General features: G+C 48.8%; 1 gene segment (V, D, J or C); it reads right to left on the minus strand.

Moving 5' to 3' along the window:
- The window catches only part of LOC115078816, a 199134-nt gene that overhangs the window by 5360 nt on the left and 176370 nt on the right, over positions 1-17404 (minus strand).

Below are 17404 nucleotides of genomic sequence, written 5' to 3' on the forward strand. Positions count from 1 at the left end.
TGCCTCACACCTGCTCTGGGGTGGGCGGGAGCGGGCGTCCTTTGGGTCCGGTCAGTCGTTGGCCTTTCTGCCGAGGCTGGCAGCAAGGACAGCAGCCAGTACCAATCACGTTCCGAGACCTCCAGCTCCCCTGCTTGTGCCCGTGCCCATGGCTGTCTGCACTGACGGCTAAAAAGTCACAGTGGGCCCTGGATGAAGCTGGATCCTTTGCAGGCCCAGCATCAGAACTATCCACAGGTGAGGCTGCACCTAAGCCTTTGAGATCCTAGAGGTCTCCTCAGATTGCCAGCAGACGTCTGGCAAAGGGGCCTGTGCTTGGTCTCCAGCCTCATCTCTGGATATAATTATGTGGGGCCAATACAAGGCATCACCGCCTGCAAAGTATCCATGCGTGAGTGGGTATGAGCGTAGGTGGATGTGCGTGCAGGTGAGCGCGTTGGTGTGAATGGATGTGTGCGTGCAGACGAACGTCTCCGTGTGCAGGTGAGCGCGTTGGTGTGAATGGATGCGTGCGTGCAGACTAACGTCTCCGTGTGCAGGTGAGCGCGTTGGTGTGAATGGATGCGTGCGTGCAGACGAACGTCTCCGTGTTCAGGTGAGCGTGTTGGTGTGAATGGATGCGTGCGTGCAGACTAACGTCTCCGTGTGCAGGTGAGCGCGTTGGTGTGAATGGATGTGTGCGTGCAGACAAACGTCTCCGTGTTCAGGTGAGCGCGTTGGTGTGAATGGATGCGTGCGTGCAGACGAACGTCTCCGGGTGCACGAGTGTAGGTGGATGCGTGTGCAGGTGAGCGCGTTGGTGTGGAAGAGCGTGAGTGTGTGAGTGTGCCGTGCTGTGCACAAGCCGGCACTTATACACCTCTCCCCACGTGTTTGGGCGTCTCTGGCCACCTTTTGGCTCGTGCCCGCTGCCAATCGCAGGAGGCCACGGCTTTCAGGATTATGTCTTTTCTTTCTTTTTTTTTTCCGCTGGCGATCAGGTGGAACGGAGCTAGAACCGTCCCTGGGGATCTGCACCTCTCCCTTTCCTAGAAAGAAGCGCACGAGCAGCCTTGTTCAGTAAGCAAGGTGACTCATTTTGGCTTTTCACACCTAGGTCTGCTGGAGTCTCGCTCTCAGTAATTGTCTCTCTCCCCCCTGCTTGGGAGGGGGGGACCTCAAGCACAGGGACAGGAGGGTAGGGGCTTGGGTGAAACCGAGGAGCATAAGACATGAGCTGGGCCACGTTGAGTCCGGGCAGAGAGGTCCATTGAGCCCAGCGTCCTGTCCCCAAGTGCCCGGCAGATCCCTCAGGGCAGAGCCACTTCTCTCTTTCCCACGTGAGCTGCCTTTTGTGCCAGGAACTTGTCCAAACCCAGTTTAAACCCCTAGACCAGGTCCTCTGGTAACAAACTTCCACAGCTTGATTAAGAGATGTTTTCCATCTGCCTGCAGGTTAGCTTCATGGCGCGTCCGCTAACCTTAGTAACAATTAGAAGGGGTAAGTGACTGTTCCACCCCACTCATGGGTTTACCGATCCCTATCAAATCCCTTCTCAGTCGCACCTCCCCTAGTACTGCTGCGTCTTTCTTCAGATGAGGAGACCAGAAGGACACGCAGACCACTGAGCCTGACTTCAGTGCCAGGGAAAATAGTGGAAAGTGTTCTAAACATCAAAATCACAGAACATATAGAAAGACATGGTTTAATGGAACAAAGTCAGCATGGCTTTACCCAAGGCAAGTCTTGCCTCACAGATCTGCTTCACTATTTTGAAGGAGTTAATAAATGTAGATAAAGGTGAACCGGTTGATGTAGTATACTTGGATTTTCAGAAGGCGTTTGACAAAGTTCCTCATGAGAGGCTTCTAGGAAAAGTAAAGAGTCATGGGATAGGTGGCGATGTCCTTTCGTGGATTGCAAACTGGCTAAAAGGAAACAGAGAGTAGGATTAAATGGGCAATTTTCTCAGTGGAAGGGAGTGGACAGTGGAGTGCCTCAGGGATCTGTATTGGGACCCTTACTGTTCAATATATTTATAAATGATCTGGAAAGAAATACGACGAGTGAGATAATCAGATTTGCAGATGACACAAAATTGTTCAGAGTAGTTAAATCACAAGCGGATTGTGATAAATTGCAGGAAGACCTTGTGAGACTGGAAAATTTGGCATCCAAATGGCAGATGAAATTTAATGTGGATAAGTGCAAGGTGATGCATATAGGGAAAAATAACCCATGCTATAATTACACAATGTTAGGTTCCATATTAGGAGCTACCACCCAGGAAAAAGATCTAGGCATCATAGTGGATAACAAATTGAAATCGTCGGCTCCGTGTGCTGCTGCAGTCAAAAAAGCAAACAGAATGTTGGGAATTATTAGAAAGGGAATGGTGAATAAAACGGAAAATGTCATAATGCCTCTGTATCGCTCCATGTTGAGACCGCACCTTGAATACTGTGTACAGTTCTGCTCGCCGCATCTCAAAAAAGATATAATTGCGATGGAGAAGGTACAGAGAAGGGCTACCAAAATGATAAAGGGGATGGAACAGCTCCCCTATGAGGAAAGAGTAAAGAGATTACGGCTGTTCAGATTGGAGAAGAGATGACTGAGGGGGGATATGATAGAGGTGTTTTAGATCATGAGAGGTCTAGAACGGGTAGATGTGAATAGGTTATTTACTTTTTCGGATAATAAAAAGACTAGGGGGCACTCCATGAAGTTAGCATGGGGCACATTTAAAACTAATCGGAGAAAGTTCTTTTTCACTCAACGCACAATTAAACTCTGGAATTTGTTGCCAGAGGATGTGGTTAGTGCAGTTAGTGTAGCCGTGTTTAAAAAAGGATTGGATAAGTTCTTGGAGGAGAAGTCCATTACCTGCTATTAAGTTCACTTAGAGAATAGCCACTGCCATTAGCAATGGTTACAAGGAATAGACTTAGTTTTTGGGTTCTTGCCAGGTACTTGTGGCCTGGATTAGCCACTGTTGGAAAAAGGATGCTGGGCTCGATGGACCCTTGCTCTGACCCAGTGTGGCCTGTTCTTATGTTCTTACTCAAGGTGCAGTCACACCATGGCCCGATACAGAGGTTATATTTGGTCTCCGTTATATTTTCCATTCCTTTAGGATCATTTCCTAACAGTCTGTCTGCTTTTTCCACCACGCACTGAGCTGAGGATTTCAAAGTATTGTCCACAATGAGCCCAAGGTCTTTTTCCTGGGTGGTGACTCCCAATAAGGAAGCCAGCATTGCGTATCTCTAGTCGGGATTGTTTTTCCCTATTTCCATCACTTTGCACTTTTACACATTAAAACTTCACCTGCCCTTCGGATGCCCCATTCTGAACTCTGGCAAGGTCCTTCTGCAATCCTCACATAACTTTTGCCTAATTCTGTGTCATTTGCAGATCAGAGCAGCTCCCTTCTTAAACGCCTCCGGTCCCAGTATGGATCCCTAGGGCACCACTCTTCACCCCTCCCCATTGGGAAAACCGCCCTTTGAATTCCTAGTTTATAACCCGTTGCCAGTCCACAGTAGGACACTGCCCCTTATCCCAAGGAGCCTCTCACGGAGGGCTTTGTCAAGTGCCTTCTGAAAATCTAGATACACTATGCTGACCGGCGTAGCCTTATCTACGTGTTTCTTGGCACCTTCAAAAACATCTAAAGGTTTGGGAAGGCAATACTTCCTGTGATAAGGCCGTGGCTAGCCACGTGACCAGTGATTGCGTTCTTAAGAGCAGCGTCTACTATTTGGCGAGCTTTGATGTCAGGCTCGGTGGCTCAGGGTTTTCCCGGGTCACCCCTGGAGCCCTTCTTAACAACTTGGTGTTACGTTGGCCACTCTCCAGGCTTCAGGCCCCATGGATGTGCTCATCCAAAAACGTTGGCCGATTATGGCAAAATGTATGACTCCTGGGGGGGGGGGGGGGGATTGACTTTCCTTCTCCTTACAAAGGGGCTAGAGTCCGACTCTATTTTTGTAAATTTCTCTAATCGTACTGCTTGGGTTTGGGATGTTTTATGTTGGTTTGCTGCTGATTGTCCATCACTGCTGCTAGTGTACCTCACCTGTCCCCTGTGCGTCTCCTAATTTGCATAGGTTATTTGAATCTCGTTTTCTAATCCGCTTTGTGCCGTCATTACCCCCTCACTCCCTATCCTCTTGGGACTGGGGGATATAAGGCCGATTGGAACTGAATTACGTTCTTGGCCTCCTTTCTGAGACGTCTAAAAAGAAATTTTGAAAGAAATGTGCGTTCTCTGAGTCTTGTTGGCCAGCAAAATGCGTTTTAATGTATAAGGTTGGACGGATGGATGAATGGAGGGGGGGGGGGGGGAATGAGTGAGCTTTCTGCGCAGGGCCAGTACAAGAATATTTGGGCGTCCCTTTGGTCACGCACATGTTGGCGGCAGCTCCCGCACGGCGCTCCCTCCCTACCCGGGGCAGTATCGGCTCTGGCACAGCGCCCTCTGGGCCTCTCACTGGCAAGATTTTGCCCCCTCCCTTCCCCCCCCCCCCAAAAAAGTTGGTGCTGTAGGCAACCGCCTGGCGGAAACGGCAGCCAAGCTTCCGCGCCACTGGAAACGTCTCATTGAGAGTCTGCCTGACCCAGGTGTGGTTCTCTCAAACGTCGCTGGAACCAAGGCGCACTACACACGGTGAGAGCGACCGACGCAGGCGTCACCTGCTAGGCTTGGGATGTACGATTATTACTCCTTCATTCGGAGCAGAAGAAAGTAAAGGTGCCCTCTGGGGTGGCTTTGTAGGTTGGAAGTTTTTTCATGACACGAGGGTCAAGAAACAGCAAAAACTAAAAGTACAGGCAATGAATGTTTACCTTTACTATGGTAAGCGTTCATTTTATAAATCAAGCATCCGTAGTGCAGAATGACCTTGTGGGGTGGGAGCAAGGATTGTATACCAGTTATTTCATACTATATACTTATTATAACATCTGTTTCAACATCTGTTGTTTGGCTTTTATTGATGTCTCTGCAATAAAATGTCTAAAAAAAGAAAACCCACACATCCTCTTGGGATGAGTTAGGAATGGGGGATCTTTTCTGGAGGCAGGGGATGGACAAGATGAACCCTTGAGGTTCCTTCTATCTCTTTACCTCCATGATTCTATGGTTTTATCATTCAGGTCTAGGGAATCTTGGGGGAGAGCCTTAGAAACACATTATTTATTTATTTATTTATTTATTTATTTATTTATTTAATAGTTTTTTATATACCGGGGCACGTTAAAAACATCACCCCGGTTCACAATGTAACGTAACGTAGCAACAGGCTTTACAATGATTTAGGATAGAAAACATAGACATTATTTAGCTTTACAATAAATTAGAATATATAAACATTATGACATTATATTAGACATTATATTAAACATTATATTAGAATATATAAACCTCAATTGGACAATTTTAGGGAGCTGAAGAGAGCCTGGGACAGGTACAGAGGATCCTCAGAGGTGGGGGAGTGAGGGGTAAAGCCTGGGATAAGCACAGAGGATCCTCAGAGGTGGGGGAGTGAGGGGTAAAGCCTGGGATGGGCACAGAGGATCCTCGGAGGTGGGGGAGTGAGGGGTAAAGTCTGGGATAAGCACAGAGGATCCTCAGAGGTGGGGGAGTGAGGGGTAAAGCCTGGGATAAGCACAGAGGATCCTCAGAGGTGGGGGAGTGAGGGGTAAAGCCTGGGACGGGCACAGAGGATCCTCAGAGGTGGGGGAGTGAGGGGTGAAGCCTGAGATAAGCACAGAGGATCCTCAGAAGTGGGGGAGTGAGGGGTAAAGCCTGGGATGGGCACAGAGGATGAGGTGGGGGAGTGAGGGGTAAAGCCTGGGACGGGCACAGAGGATCTGGGGTAATGCAGCAGGAAGGGAGAATGTGCAGAGACAGGGGGCCTTTTTCTGCTGTCCTATTTTGATCTTTCTGTGCTTGTGTTTTCCTTCTGAGGCTTGTGGCAGGTTTGTCTATGGCTTTTTACATTTTTTTTTTCTTGGTTCCTGTTTCATGGGCAGGCTGCAGCCATCTGGTGTAGAGATTTGAATAAAATTTATAAATTAAGATACAGAACAGAAAGATCCCTGGGCTGGGTGTTAGTTTTACATAAGGGGATTTTTAAATTCTTGTTTCTCGTTCTTTGAACAAACAAATCTTTGCATGACTTGAGTTTCTGTCATCTGGCGGTTCTTGAAGAGCTGATGAGATGAGTTACTTCCTGACTTTGTTGTTGTGTTTAAAAAAGGATTGGATAAGTTCTTGGAGGAGAAGTCCATTACCTGCTATTAAGTTCACTTAGAGAATAGCCACTGCCATTAGCAATGGTTACATGGAATAGACTTAGTGTTTGGGTACTTGCCAGGTTCTTATGGCCTGGTTTGGCCTCTGCTGGAAACAGGATGCTGGGCTTGATGGACCCTTGGTCTGACCCAGTATGGCAGGTTCTTATGTTCTTATGTTATTTTTTAACTTAAATTGCAGAGTACGATGACAATTATTGTAGAATCAAAGACACAGATAACTCTTCCATTGAGTCAAGAAGCTTAATCCGAAATAACCCGCAGTGCTTACGGGAGACCTGCCTGCGAGGTCCTCGCTCAGTAATCAAATAATGCATAACGAAGACATGAGCACCGCGTCTTGGCAGGCGCCTGTGTAACTGACCAACATGCGTTTACGCCTTCCCTATTTATTTTTTTAATATTTGGAGTGGGGGTGGTGAGTGTCAGTAGAAATTGTCAATAGGCCATAGAGACAGAGAACACGACGGCAGATAGAGCGCCATCCACCTCCCCTGCTCAGCCTAATGCTCCCGTCCTCCCCCTCGCCGATCCCCTCTGCGAGTCCCGTGCTGTCCTGAATTCCGAACTGCGCTGGGGGGAGCCCAAATTAATTGTCCCCTCCCAAAACGGTTGCAGTTTGGAGTACGAAGCAGAAATGGTGGTCAATAAACCAAAAAGGAGAATCGAAGGCGAGGCTTTTTGAATTGGACTAACTCAAGACGTTTCTTGACTCGCTGCGGGGGGGCTGCTTTTGGTCTGAGGAAAGCAGCGGGGAACGCCCCAAAGCCCAGCAAGAATCGCATGGATTTAGTCTAATAAAAGGGCCTCACCTTTATATTTATATTTATTTTTTTTTTTTTCTTGGCCTTTTATTTTCGTGCGTTCAAGTAGATCAACACAGCAGCTGCACTTTATGCAAATGCAATCCATCGTGACCCTCATCGTCTTCAACCGAGAGCGGAGGCGTTTGGGGATCAGGCATCAGGTTCCACGTGCGCAGGATATTATTTTTTTCCTTGCTTCTTTCATTGTTGGCTTTCTGCATTCAGGGATTGTGACTCCGAGATCGGCCTCCCATGGTCTCGTGGATTCCATTTTTCCTTTATACTGAAATAAAAATGCCTCTTGTAGATCTCTGAACTCAAAGCTTTGCTGGCAGAGGTTTTTGGACTCTCTCTTGGGAAGCCAGAAGCTCGGCACACAAGCTGTTCGTCTAATTGTCACCTCGGCAAAGTGTTTAAAGTTAAAGAAATGGGAAATCAATGTATTTTCTAGGTTGCAAATAGCCCAGCGTTGATCAGTAGTTATGAGCTTTTTGTAAGTTGTACAAGTGCCCTATCCTTGTAGCTTCCTTTTATTTTTTGCCAGTTGTGAAAAACTAATTAACTTAGACCCGGAGGGAAATATGGAGGGGTTAGGTCACAGTTTAAAGCCAGGTTATTCCCACAAGTTGCCTGTAAAGTGGGAAACAGGGGTGATTGATCCTGTTAATGTTTGAGGCTCCTCGATCCACGGGGTGGAGATGATGCTCGATGGCAGGATTGGGTTAGGTCGGGGTGGCCTTATAGTGCCAGGGGATTTATAATGTTATATTGTCCACCCCTTGGGCAGCTTCCGAAATTCCATGCATCAGTACATTTATACCCAATGGAATGGCCCCGAATCTGTAAATCCGGCCAGCAGGTGGCGCCCTTAATGATAGCCATGACTGCCTCTCCCCCAGCCCTTCCTGACCCAGGGATGAAACCTGGCAGCCTTCCACCAGGCGGGGCATGGCACTGCCCCAGAGCCCCCACTTCCCGTAAATCTTTGGGGGTGGCGGTCCCTGCGGGCTGTTCTCCTGCAGACTGTCCATTTATTTATATATTTACCCATTTCGATTTGTCGCTGGCCTTTCTGATCTTTGCTCAAGGCATGTTACACGTAGACAAAATGACAGAAAAACAACGCAAATAAGATAAAATATATAAAAAGAGTAAAAAATCATAACGAGCATAGCATGATAAAATCCAGCTAAACCCTAATAACAACAAACATCTCGACAGCAGCAGATCAACCAGAAGAGAAATCCATGAACTGCTATTAATCAAGTTGACTTAGGGAATAGCCACTGCTATTAATTGCATCAGTAGCATGGGATCTTCTTAGTGTTTGGGTAATTGCCAGGTTCTTATGGCCTGGATTGGCCTCTGTTCGAAACAGGATGCTGGGCTTGATGGACCCTTGGTCTGACCCAGTATGGCATGTTCTTATGTTCTTAACTATAGTTCAAATGCTTGGTTAAAAAAACAAGTCTTAATAGTATGTCTCTCTGTCTGTCTATCTGTGAATCGGGCTGTCTGTGTGCTCTCCGTCTTTCTTGCTATTTTAAAAATAACTTTTAACATATTTGCTGTAAGCATATGTGCGTATCCAGCCCACACAGTCGTACCAGGAGCTTTCTAACCCGAACCCACGAGTATCATTTCATACAGAAATTTCTGCAGGATGTGCCAAAGAAACAGAACGAGAAGACAGATCTACCGTGTAAACAGATGCATGTACCGGCTCTGGGAGCTGCTGTGTAGGAGATGACGCCCACTGACACGGACGCAGTAACGCACTCACACCCGGTGCACTGTTACCCGAAGAAGAAGTGAGGGCCTGTGCTCTCTCATCATCATCATCACTTATTTCACGCTTTTCCATCAAGAGTGCCCAAAACAAGTTACAACAGAACCAAAACATTACAACCCAGTATATGATAGCAGCCTCTGTAGGGTTTGCATCAAGTGAGGCACACACAAGCACGTGGGTACATTTCTAGAGCAAATGGGGTGGGTATTCGTAGAGCGTTTAGAGCAGGTGACACTTGGGGTGGGTTCCTGGAGGTTGGAGGTTCACATCTAGAGAGGTTTAGATGGAGATAAGCAGCTATAAGTGTAGGACTATAAGAAACGCCGTGTTAAACCCTCATCTGAGCAGGGTCGAGGTTCCGAGGGTGGCCTTTGTCAGAGACGCATATCTTAAGTTGCGTCTTGAGTTGGGGAGCGAAGGCGCGCGTCTTCCTTGCTGGCCTGAGGCTCAGGTTAGAAGCTCCGGTGCCTGGCAAGGTCCTGCTCTCTCTGGTACGGGCGACGGGGTGGCTGGTTCTTCCGGTCTCTGAGGTCTAGGAATGGGATTCAGGAAGCACTTTCGTTAGTCCGTACACTCTCCCGTGGCTGCAGCATCCCGTAGCTCCTGGAGACCTTTCAGTTTATCCGTGGTTTCAGTATTTCGGCCTTGGTGAACCTGTGCAGCTGAGATCCAGGATGGGGCTAGGTTTTCACTCGGAGGAAAGTCCGAGGTCTTCAGGGCCACTCATGAAGTTCACAAACCCTGGGATGTCAAGTGGGAAGTCTGCCTGTCTCCTGGCTCTCCATCCTGGTGTCTGGACCTCCACACATCCTTCACCCATGGAAGGAAGCTCCCAGCCGCTGACTTTTCCTCCGGCTGGGGCTCTCTGGAAGGGGTTGTAGAAGGCTTTATGAAGAAGCTTATACGACGCTTCCTTTGCAGGAGTTGTGGAAATGCCTCCTTTGTGCTCCCCCTCTTCCTCTCTATTGAAGCCCCCGGGCCCATGAATCCCATATAATCTTCAGCGGGCGTACGTGGAGCCTTAACCAACGCGTAACCCAGCGTGCAGACTAACTTTTCCCGTGCTCCAGACCTGCTTATGGTGTTCTTTGGAGCATGGGCTCTTCTCTTGGTTCCCTGCTCCAGTTGTGAGGTTCGTTGGCCAACCACCGCAATCTAAAGGGGGTCCCTGGACCAGTGGTCTCGTCTGCAGTTGTTCATTGAGGCATTTTCTAAGGCTCAGACCTTGGAAGGTGTGAACACCCTTATTTGGGCAGAGAACCCGGGCCGTGCTGGGGAAATCCACAGCGTTTTGTAAAACGGAGGCAGCAGGGTGCACCCCGGGACTGGGGCTGCGTCTCTCTCAGCAGAGGACTAATCACCGTGTGATGAACGTGTGCATACTCAGATGTCTCCCTCCTGCCTCCATGGCAGAAGGACCTTCCTCCCATCCCTTCTCCACTCCTCCCCCCTATCCCCCCACAAATATTTTGTATCATTTCTGGCTCCATTCTTTTATTGATGTTTAAGTCTCTTTGTACACGATGAGAAGTGAGAAAATGAGAAAAATGAAAACAGTGCAACAACAGCCGACTCAGAGGTAACGCAACGCCGCCTCCGCCAGAGAAACTGACGCGTGACAAGACAGAGAAACGAGAGCTAAGTCTTGGGTGTTTATAGCACCTTTCACAGAAACAGGGTCCCAAAGCGCTTTGTCAATGCCAGAGTCAGGAGCACAGCCAGCTCCGGGGTGCAGAGGGGTGGAGAGACCTGCGCTCTTGTCATTATCCATGCCCCTCCCATGCGCTCTTCAAGGTTAATTGGCGTGGCAGGACTGGGATTGGAACCCATTTCCAGGGTCCTATGCAATAAAGTGTAACCATTTTTTTTTGTGCTGTCTAAAAATAAACGAGCCATTGAGTAACGAGCTCCACGCCAGCGGTCCCTCGAGAGGTTCGTGCCCCTTTGCATGGAAAAGAGGGAGCATCAGAAGCAAAAGAGGTTTTTTTTTTTACTGGGACCGGGGCAATTAACGTGAGGTGCCCTCTACACCCGCTAATTTCAGTGGGCCCCGGTAAAACCCCAAGATTTCATACTCGCAGTCCCCTCTGCTGCCCGACTGAAAGGGCTGGTTAGCACGGGGGTGGGGGAGAGGGGATTTCCTCTCCCCCGAATCAGCCAAACCGCAAGTGACTCGCACCCAAAGCCTGGCTGATCACCCTCAGTCCACCCTCCTGCCTAGAGAGGCGGCCCCTCCACCCCTGGGGATCTCCAGCTCCCTCCCTCCTTACTACTCCAGAGGGGGGCGTGATCTCCCGGAGCGGGAGGGATGTCCTGCTGGAGGGGTTTCATTTTAAATGCTGGGGCGCCTCCTGGTGGCGTCACTCGGCAGCGGCTGTGGTGCATCCCCCTCCGGCCTGGAAAGGACCTGGTACCGGAGGAGGAGGGTCCTGTATGTGAAGGGGCTTCTGGGAGAGAGCCCTCTAGGGGTAGGGAGGGGAGATGCATTTCTCTCTGCCGCTGGGGGTTTCTGCTCTGCTGGTGATGGAGCCGGACGGCAGGGAGGAAGGGCTCGGGAGGGGGGGAGCGGTTCGGAGGGAGAGGAGACCCGCCGTGCTCACCCTCCCTTTCACTTTGGGTCGGCTTGCGTGGGGGATTTTGGCAGGTGGCTAGTGCGCACGCTACTACCGTAGCCACGTTCGTGTGGGAAAAATGTATCATGCACATGGTAAAACTTATTGTATAAACCTAAACCAAAATCAAAAAAGGATCACAGCACGATCTTTTAACATATCGCCTCACCTCAAACTATACTTTCATTAAAATAGGATAAATTGCCTTCATACTGTCCAACAGAGCTTGTTTCATACAGAGCTTACAATGAACTTGAACTACAAAAATCATCACAGTGCTTATACGATATAGAAAATACACAATATTCCAAATGTGCAACAGATTTAAACCCCACTGACGACAATTCTGTTGTGAAATTGGGGTAGGCTCCTTTTTTTCCCCCTAAATTTTGGTTTGTTAAATCATAGGATCTGGTGTTAGTTAGCATGACTTTTATTGCATCAGCCCCATAGTCCTTTCCTCTGACCCTCAAGAGGAGAGCAGTGTGTGAGTGCACACCTCTTCATGTGTACATGAATATGTGTATGAGTGTGTGTAAGGGTGAGTGTGCATCTGAGCATGTGTATGTGTAAGGGTGAGTGTGTGTCTGAGGATGTGTGTGTAAGGGTGAGGGTGTGTCTGTGCGTGTATGTGTAAGGGTGAGTGTGTGTATGTAAGGGTGAGTGTGTGTATGTAAGGGTGAGTGTGTGTCTGAGGATGTGTGAGTGTGTGTCTGAGGGTGTGTGTGTGTGTAAGGGTGAGCATGTGCGAGGATGTGTGTGTGTAAGGGTGAGTGTGTGTCTGAGCATGTGTGTGTGTAAGGGTGAGGGTGTGTCTGAGGATGTGTGTGGGTGAGTGTGTGTCTGAGAATGTGTGTGTTTGTGTAAGAGTGAGTGTGTGTCTGAGGGTGTGTGTATGTAAGGGTGAGTGTGTGTCTGAGGATGTGTGGGCGTGTGTAAGGTGAGTGTGTGTCTGAGGGTGTGTCTGAGGATATGTGTGTGTAAGCGTGAACGTGTGGCTGAGGATGTGTGTGTCTGAGGGTGTGTGAGTGTGTGTGTAAGGGTGTGTGTGTGTATGTGTGTGTGTGTGTGAGGAACTCAGAGTCACAGGTTCAAATTCAGTTTTTAAGGTGGACTTTGGAGATGGGGAAGGTTCTTTTCTCTTTATTCCTTAGGGTCCTGGTTTCGGCGGGGCCCAGCCTCTCTCTTCACGGCAGCAGGTGGGATGAGTGCGGACAGTCCTGCTCCATCCTGTGGCGCTTTATCTGGATCCCCAGATGACACTGGAGGAGAGAAAGAAGGCAGGATACATTAGTCTAGGTCTTTCTCTAGTGTCTTTCATGAGAACTTTGTAATTGGGACACATCTGATGCTAGCATGCAGCCCCTTCCAGGGTGCAGAGAGCCAGCAGCAATATTTCTGGAGCTTGCAGAGAGGACAGGGGAGTGGGAAGAATGCTAGCGTTATTATTACCCATTTCTGGCTCGATTCAGTGAGGGCTAACGGCTGCCACCGCTCCTCACAGCCCCTTCCTTTCCACGGAGAGATGCCACGTGGTCTCTCTCCCTCCGTGACCCTGCTTTCCTTCTGCGTCTGCCTCTTGCATTTTCTCCCTCCCTCTGCCCGTCCCTGGCCGCCCCCTCACCTTCAGCAGGGTGATGGTGGTGCTGTAGGAAACACTCAGCAGGAAGAGCACCATGAAGGTGGCAGAGGTCACGCTCAGGTCGTCTCCCTCCTCCTCCTCCTTGGTGTCCACGTCTGCGTACGTCAGGGCTGGCGTCGGGCGAGCTGGGGGTGGGGCGGGTACAGAGGGAAGAGCCTGGGTTACACTCCGCTCCTGCCACAGCCGGGCACACGTATCTTTCTAACTTGTCTTTCTTAATGGCAAATCCAACTTATTTATAAAGCGACATGAGTGGCCCAACGCGCAACCAAGGTGCCCAGAGCCACCACGAGGGACCCCTTCCCCCCGCCTCACACCACACAGCCTGTCTTTGCCTTGGTCTGATTGGCATTTCCTTTCTTTTTGAGTGTCCCGGTAGGGTTTCCTCTCCGCTTCCGGTGCACGACGTTCAGAAAGCAGTGAATTAGGGTCTCTGTCCCCGCACGCAGCCCTGTCCAGGAAGGCGTGGGAGTACGTCAGGCCCCGGAAGGTCACGTTGTGCCCCGTGGCCTGGCCTTGAGCATCGCACTCCTTCTGCACTAACGCCGGAGCTCAGCTTGGGGAGCAGGCCTGCCGATTAATGCCATGGCAGGGGTCAGAGAAGGGGGCCCAGAATGGGGCTGGGTCTGCACCCGAAGCCCTATGAGATGAGCCTCGAGGACCTAAATATTTATGTACACTAGGGGAGGGGAGGAGGGATTGACCTAGGCCTTCGGATACCTCCAGAAAAGAAGCCTGCATTTTCCAGCAGAAAGGAGATTAAGGAACAAGGACCCCCGTGGTTATTAGGATCCAAGGGGGGGTGGGGGGTGGCCATTTCTTCACGGAAAGGGAGGTGCTTTGCAGTTCAGCAGCCTCTCCGGGAAGTAACAGAATCCCCGAACGCCCGGGCCGGTCGCCGGCTGTGAAGGAGCGAAGAGAAACTCAGCGATCGTACTGGGGCTCTGCAGTGTCGCACCGGGAACGAGACTGGGCAGGCGCTTCACGGACCTTTACGTTCCTGATCTGGCGTCATGTTCTCTCTTTCTGACTTTGTTTCCAGCTGAATGCTATATCCTGCTGTTTCATCTGCACGTGATACGTCTTAAGAACATAAGAAAATGCCATACTGGGTCAGACCAAGGGTCCATCACGCCCAGCATCCTGTTTCCAACAGTGGCCAATCCAGGCCATAAGAACCTGGCAAGTATCCAAAAACTAAGTCCATTCCATGTAACCATTGCTAATGGCAGTGGCTATTCTCTAAGTGAACTTAATAGCAGGTAATGGACTTCTCCTCCAAGAACTTATCCAATCCTTTTTTAAACACAGCTATACTAACTGCACGAACCACATTCTCTGGCAACAAACTCCAGAGTTTAATTGTGCGTTGAGTGAAAAAGAACTTTCTCCGATTAGTTTTAAATGTGCCCCATGCTAACTTCATGGAGTGCCCCTTAGTCTTTCTATTATCCGAAAGAGTAAATAACCGAGTCACATCTACCCGTTCTAGACCTCTCATGATTTTAAACACCTCTATCATATCCCCCCCTCAGCCGTCTCTTCTCCAAGCTGAAAAGTCCTAACCTCTTTAGTCTTTCCTCATAGGGGAGTTGTTCCATTCCCCTTATCATTTTGGTAGCCCTTCTCCATCGCAATTATATCTTTTTTGAGATGCGGTGACCAGAATTGTATACAGTATTCAAGGTGCGCTCTCACCATGGAGCGATACAGAGGCATTATGACATTTTCCGTTTTATTCACCATTCCCTTTCTAATAATTCCTAACATTCTGTTTGCTTTTTTGACTGCCGCAGCACACTGAACCGACAATTTCAATGTGTTATCCACTATGATGCCTAGATCTCTTTCTTGGGTTGTAGCACCTAATATGGAACCCAACCTTGTGTAATTATAGCATGGGTTATTTTTCCCTATATGCATCACCTTGCACTTATCCACATTAAATTTCATCTGCCATTTGGATGCCCAATCTTCCAGTCTTGGACGGTCTTCCTTCAATTTATCATAATCTGCTTGTGATTTAACTACTCTGAACAATTTTGTGTCATCTGCAAATTTGATTATCTTACTTGCGTATTTCTTTCCAGATCATTTATAAATATATTGAAAAGTAAGGGTCCCAATACAGATCCCTGAGGTACTCCACTGTGAACCTCTCTCCACTGAGAAAATTGCCCATTTAATCCTACTCTCTGTTTCCTGTCTTTTAGCCAGTTAGCAATCCACGAAAGGACATCGCCACCTATCCCATGACTTTTTACTTTTCCTAGAAGCCTCTCATGAGGAACTTTGTCAAACGCCTTCTGAAAATCCAAGTATACTATGCTGCTGTGGATGGGCCATAACAGTCTCACATTTGTATGTTCAGGGAGGAAAAGTGTCCGACTTCTTCAGTAAGATTGACCTCTCTTAGCCGCTCTTCAGAAACGTCGCAGGTCATTTTGGCCCCAAACATTAAATCGGTTGTGTTTGACATTCGGCCTTCCACAGATAGGACCTGCCCTTCTTTGCCTGCTGTCCAGAAGCATTTATTTAAACATTTTGGGCAGATTTTTGGGTCCCCCAACGGTGAACACTTTTGTGAAGGCTGTACAACCGGGATGAAATGGTTTTCCTGTGAATGAGAATTTTCTCTCCGTGGTTCAGATTTGAGGGTGGAAAAAAAAAAAAAAAGTAAAATAAAAACTTATATAAAAAAGTAAAAAAGCGCGCGAGCCGACATCTTTCAGCTTCAGACATTGAATTTCATGCATTTTTTTTTTTTTGGAAGGGAGTAGAAGTAAAGCCCCAGGAAAACCTGGCCGGAAAGCAGAAGCGTGCCCGGGACCTGCCACGGGCATTTCATCAGATCCTCAGGAGCAAACCTCCAGCAGTGGGGAGAGGGCAGGACGGAGGCCTCGCTTGGAATACCGGGCGCAGCTCTGGAGATGGCACCTCCGAAAGGATATGATCTGTGGTTGGTGTTGGTCAAGACGTCGGCTTACTGGAGGCATCGGTGGATATGGGGAGAGGCTTAAAGATCTAAACGCGGACCCCCCCTGGAGGAAAGGCGAGACAGGGGAGATAGGATGGGAGACACTCGGGAACCTCCAAGGTTTCCACGCACAGGAGGCGAGGGGATGAGGGTGGAAGGGGGCAGGCTCAGGAGTGATCTTAGGAAACATTTCTTTACAGAGAGGGTGGTGGGGACAAACCCAGAATCTGAATTCAGGAAAGCCCGGGAGAAACACAGAAGGATCTCTGAGGGAGTGAGGGGAATTGTAGAGCGGAGCAGCTGCTGTGGATGGGGCCATAACAGTCTCACATTTGTATGTTCAGGGAGGAAAAGTGTCCGACTTCTTCTTTTTCCTGGCACATTTTCTTTTTGGTGGAATTTATTTATTTTTTGCTTTCTGAAGTTGCAAGAAATTAATTCCTGGGGGGAAAAAGAAGGATTGCCACCGTCCTGAAACGGCGCACTAAGCTGCCCCCCGCCCGCGGACCTTGGAGCGCCAGTGTGTACCACCCTCCTCGTGGATCGATCCGGAAGATCCCTGGCGCTGAGCCGGTTTCAGCCTTGAGTAAAACCCAAGCTGCCCATGGTCCGAGATGAAAAAGGGGAGGGGTTTCTAATTCTGCCATCGGGGGGGGGGGGTCCCCCGGTACGATGGAGTTTTAGAGCAAAGGAGTGATGGCGCCATCGTGTGGACAGGGAGCAGAATGCAGCTCTTTGTTTCCTGTGGATGGGATTGTTCTGGGGAGTCATGGATATTCACACAAGCATTCCCGGACTCAAACTGATATACCTTCCACGCCAATCCTTACCTTCACATACACCATGACAAACCTTCTTGTTTGAATTTTATATTATTTTACACTATCGTTACATGTTTGAATTAAAAACCTGTCCTTTCTCTTCTCTCTCTGCCAAGTTCTAATCTCCCTGTTATTTGTAACTGCCTTTTTCCGCACCATTGTTTTAGTTTTGTTTACGATGCACACTTGTTTTAATGTGAACCAGCATGATGGGACTGCGTTCTCGAATGCCGGTATATAAAAACCCTAAATAAAATAAATAAATATTTCTGTCCGTTTGAAACAGACAGGAAAGTCGTGAGGACATAGCCATTGTAACGTGTGCTTTGTGTATGACATGAGCCTGCAACTGTTACTACTGACACACACACACACGTGTGTGCGCATCAGGGACCTGTAACTTGTACTGGTTTCATGCGGTTATGACACTGCAGCTAATTACATATGCTTGAC

The sequence above is a fragment of the Rhinatrema bivittatum genome, chromosome 16 (genome assembly GCF_901001135.1).
Source record: "Rhinatrema bivittatum chromosome 16, aRhiBiv1.1, whole genome shotgun sequence".
Classification (NCBI taxonomy): Eukaryota; Metazoa; Chordata; class Amphibia; order Gymnophiona; family Rhinatrematidae; genus Rhinatrema; species Rhinatrema bivittatum.